The sequence below is a fragment of the Musa acuminata genome, unplaced genomic scaffold (genome assembly GCF_036884655.1).
Source record: "Musa acuminata AAA Group cultivar baxijiao unplaced genomic scaffold, Cavendish_Baxijiao_AAA HiC_scaffold_49, whole genome shotgun sequence".
NCBI classification, from domain to species: Eukaryota; Viridiplantae; Streptophyta; class Magnoliopsida; order Zingiberales; family Musaceae; genus Musa; species Musa acuminata.
The window spans coordinates 80,001-85,000 of NW_027020331.1; positions in this window are offsets into that span (position 1 = coordinate 80,001).

Here is a 5,000-nt window from a genome sequence, read left to right on the forward strand (position 1 = left end):
TTGGCCTGTTTTTGGTCCGTTCTTGCATGGCGCGGTGACCGTCGTGAGCGGAGCAAAACGTCAGCCATCTCAGCACCCTGGAACCCCCCGGGTGGCACAGGGCTGGATGGGGCTTTCGTATAGCAGGGACGGTGCTGCCTCACGCTTCGCTCGCTGTTCGCCGCTCGCCGCTCGCTCGCGCAGCCAAAAATGACCAGTTTTGGCCCGTTTTTGGGCTGTTTTGGCCTGTTTATGGTCCGTTCTTGCGTGGTGCGGTGACCGTCGTGAGCGGAGCAAAACGTCAGCCATCTCAGCACCCTGGAACCCCCCGGGTGGCACAGGGCTGGATGGGGCTTTCGTATATAGCAGGGACGGTGCTGCCTCTCGCTTCGCTCGCTGTCCGCCGCTCGCCGCTCGCTCGCGCAGCCAAAAATGGCCAGTTTTGGCCCGTTTTTGGGCCGTTTTGGCCAGTTTTTGGCCTGTTCTTGCATTGCGCGGTGACCGTCGAGAGCGGAGCAAAACGTCAGCCATCTCAGCACCCTGGAACCCCCCGGGTGGCACAGGGCTGGATGGGGCTTTCGTATAGCAGGGACGGTGCTGCCTCTCGCTTCGCTCGCTGTCCGCCGCTCGCCGCTCGCTCGTGCAGCCAAAAATGGCCAGTTTTGGCCCGTTTTTGGGCCGTTTTGGCCAGTTTTTGGCCTGTTCTTGCATTGCGCGGTGACCGTCGAGAGCGGAGCAAAACGTCAGCCATCTCAGCACCCTGGAACCCCCCGGGTGGCACAGGGCTGGATGGGGCTTTCGTATAGCAGGGACGGTGCTGCCTCTCGCTTCGCTCGCTGTCCGCCGCTCGCCGCTCGCTCGTGCAGCCAAAAATGGCCAGTTTTGGCCCGTTTTTGGGCCGTTTTGGCCAGTTTTTGGCCTGTTCTTGCATTGCGCGGTGACCGTCGAGAGCGGAGCAAAACGTCAGCCATCTCAGCACCCTGGAACCCCCCGGGTGGCACAGGGCTGGATGGGGCTTTCGTATAGCAGGGACGGTGCTGCCTCTCGCTTCGCTCGCTGTCCGCCGCTCGCCGCTCGCTCGTGCAGCCAAAAATGGCCAGTTTTGGCCCGTTTTTGGGCCGTTTTGGCCAGTTTTTGGCCTGTTCTTGCATTGCGCGGTGACCGTCGAGAGCGGAGCAAAACGTCAGCCATCTCAGCACCCTGGAACCCCCCGGGTGGCACAGGGCTGGATGGGGCTTTCGTATAGCAGGGACGGTGCTGCCTCTCGCTTCGCTCGCTGTCCGCCGCTCGCCGCTCGCTCGTGCAGCCAAAAATGGCCAGTTTTGGCCCGTTTTTGGGCCGTTTTGGCCAGTTTTTGGCCTGTTCTTGCATTGCGCGGTGACCGTCGAGAGCGGAGCAAAACGTCAGCCATCTCAGCACCCTGGAACCCCCCGGGTGGCACAGGGCTGGATGGGGCTTTCGTATAGCAGGGACGGTGCTGCCTCTCGCTTCGCTCGCTGTCCGCCGCTCGCCGCTCGCTCGTGCAGCCAAAAATGGCCAGTTTTGGCCCGTTTTTGGGCCGTTTTGGCCAGTTTTTGGCCTGTTCTTGCATTGCGCGGTGACCGTCGAGAGCGGAGCAAAACGTCAGCCATCTCAGCACCCTGGAACCCCCCGGGTGGCACAGGGCTGGATGGGGCTTTCGTATAGCAGGGACGGTGCTGCCTCTCGCTTCGCTCGCTGTCCGCCGCTCGCCGCTCGCTCGTGCAGCCAAAAATGGCCAGTTTTGGCCCGTTTTTGGGCCGTTTTGGCCAGTTTTTGGCCTGTTCTTGCATTGCGCGGTGACCGTCGAGAGCGGAGCAAAACGTCAGCCATCTCAGCACCCTGGAACCCCCCGGGTGGCACAGGGCTGGATGGGGCTTTCGTATAGCAGGGACGGTGCTGCCTCTCGCTTCGCTCGCTGTCCGCCGCTCGCCGCTCGCTCGTGCAGCCAAAAATGGCCAGTTTTGGCCCGTTTTTGGGCCGTTTTGGCCAGTTTTTGGCCTGTTCTTGCATTGCGCGGTGACCGTCGAGAGCGGAGCAAAACGTCAGCCATCTCAGCACCCTGGAACCCCCCGGGTGGCACAGGGCTGGATGGGGCTTTCGTATAGCAGGGACGGTGCTGCCTCTCGCTTCGCTCGCTGTCCGCCGCTCGCCGCTCGCTCGTGCAGCCAAAAATGGCCAGTTTTGGCCCGTTTTTGGGCCGTTTTGGCCAGTTTTTGGCCTGTTCTTGCATTGCGCGGTGACCGTCGAGAGCGGAGCAAAACGTCAGCCATCTCAGCACCCTGGAACCCCCCGGGTGGCACAGGGCTGGATGGGGCTTTCGTATAGCAGGGACGGTGCTGCCTCTCGCTTCGCTCGCTGTCCGCCGCTCGCCGCTCGCTCGCGCAGCCAAAAATGGCCAGTTTTGGCCCGTTTTTGGGCCGTTTTGGCCAGTTTTTGGCCTGTTCTTGCATTGCGCGGTGACCGTCGAGAGCGGAGCAAAACGTCAGCCATCTCAGCACCCTGGAACCCCCCGGGTGGCACAGGGCTGGATGGGGCTTTCGTATAGCAGGGACGGTGCTGCCTCTCGCTTCGCTCGCTGTCCGCCGCTCGCCGCTCGCTCGTGCAGCCAAAAATGGCCAGTTTTGGCCCGTTTTTGGGCCGTTTTGGCCAGTTTTTGGCCTGTTCTTGCATTGCGCGGTGACCGTCGAGAGCGGAGCAAAACGTCAGCCATCTCAGCACCCTGGAACCCCCCGGGTGGCACAGGGCTGGATGGGGCTTTCGTATAGCAGGGACGGTGCTGCCTCTCGCTTCGCTCGCTGTCCGCCGCTCGCCGCTCGCTCGTGCAGCCAAAAATGGCCAGTTTTGGCCCGTTTTTGGGCCGTTTTGGCCAGTTTTTGGCCTGTTCTTGCATTGCGCGGTGACCGTCGAGAGCGGAGCAAAACGTCAGCCATCTCAGCACCCTGGAACCCCCCGGGTGGCACAGGGCTGGATGGGGCTTTCGTATAGCAGGGACGGTGCTGCCTCTCGCTTCGCTCGCTGTCCGCCGCTCGCCGCTCGCTCGTGCAGCCAAAAATGGCCAGTTTTGGCCCGTTTTTGGGCCGTTTTGGCCAGTTTTTGGCCTGTTCTTGCATTGCGCGGTGACCGTCGAGAGCGGAGCAAAACGTCAGCCATCTCAGCACCCTGGAACCCCCCGGGTGGCACAGGGCTGGATGGGGCTTTCGTATAGCAGGGACGGTGCTGCCTCTCGCTTCGCTCGCTGTCCGCCGCTCGCCGCTCGCTCGCGCAGCCAAAAATGGCCAGTTTTGGCCCGTTTTTGGGCCGTTTTGGCCAGTTTTTGGCCTGTTCTTGCATTGCGCGGTGACCGTCGAGAGCGGAGCAAAACGTCAGCCATCTCAGCACCCTGGAACCCCCCGGGTGGCACAGGGCTGGATGGGGCTTTCGTATAGCAGGGACGGTGCTGCCTCTCGCTTCGCTCGCTGTCCGCCGCTCGCCGCTCGCTCGTGCAGCCAAAAATGGCCAGTTTTGGCCCGTTTTTGGGCCGTTTTGGCCAGTTTTTGGCCTGTTCTTGCATTGCGCGGTGACCGTCGAGAGCGGAGCAAAACGTCAGCCATCTCAGCACCCTGGAACCCCCCGGGTGGCACAGGGCTGGATGGGGCTTTCGTATAGCAGGGACGGTGCTGCCTCTCGCTTCGCTCGCTGTCCGCCGCTCGCCGCTCGCTCGTGCAGCCAAAAATGGCCAGTTTTGGCCCGTTTTTGGGCCGTTTTGGCCAGTTTTTGGCCTGTTCTTGCATTGCGCGGTGACCGTCGAGAGCGGAGCAAAACGTCAGCCATCTCAGCACCCTGGAACCCCCCGGGTGGCACAGGGCTGGATGGGGCTTTCGTATAGCAGGGACGGTGCTGCCTCTCGCTTCGCTCGCTGTCCGCCGCTCGCCGCTCGCTCGTGCAGCCAAAAATGGCCAGTTTTGGCCCGTTTTTGGGCCGTTTTGGCCAGTTTTTGGCCTGTTCTTGCATTGCGCGGTGACCGTCGAGAGCGGAGCAAAACGTCAGCCATCTCAGCACCCTGGAACCCCCCGGGTGGCACAGGGCTGGATGGGGCTTTCGTATAGCAGGGACGGTGCTGCCTCTCGCTTCGCTCGCTGTCCGCCGCTCGCCGCTCGCTCGCGCAGCCAAAAATGGCCAGTTTTGGCCCGTTTTTGGGCCGTTTTGGCCAGTTTTTGGCCTGTTCTTGCATTGCGCGGTGACCGTCGAGAGCGGAGCAAAACGTCAGCCATCTCAGCACCCTGGAACCCCCCGGGTGGCACAGGGCTGGATGGGGCTTTCGTATAGCAGGGACGGTGCTGCCTCTCGCTTCGCTCGCTGTCCGCCGCTCGCCGCTCGCGCAGCCAAAAATGGCCAGTTTTGGCCCGTTTTTGGGCCGTTTTGGCCAGTTTTTGGCCTGTTCTTGCATTGCGCGGTGACCGTCGAGAGCGGAGCAAAACGTCAGCCATCTCAGCACCCTGGAACCCCCCGGGTGGCACAGGGCTGGATGGGGCTTTCGTATAGCAGGGACGGTGCTGCCTCTCGCTTCGCTCGCTGTTCGCCGCTCGCCGCTCGCTCGCGCAGCCAAAAATGGCCAGTTTTGGCCCGTTTTTGGGCTGTTTTGGCCAGTTTTTGGCCTGTTCTTGCGTGGTGCGGTGACCGTCGTGAGCGGAGCAAAACGTCAGCCATCTCAGCACCCTGGAACCCCCCGGGTGGCACAGGGCTGGATGGGGCTTTCGTATAGCAGGGACGGTGCTGCCTCTCGCTTCGCTCGCTGTTCGCCGCTCGCCGCTCGCTCGCGCAGCCAAAAATGGCCAGTTTTGGCCCGTTTTTGGGCTGTTTTGGCCTGTTTTTGGGCTGTTCTTGTGTGGCGCGGTGACCGTCGTGAGCGGAGCAAAATGTCAGCCATCTCAGCACCCTGGAACCCCCCGGGTGGCACAGGGCTGGATGGGGCTTTCGTATAGCAGGGACGGTGCTGCCTCGCGCTTCGCTCGCTGTTCGCC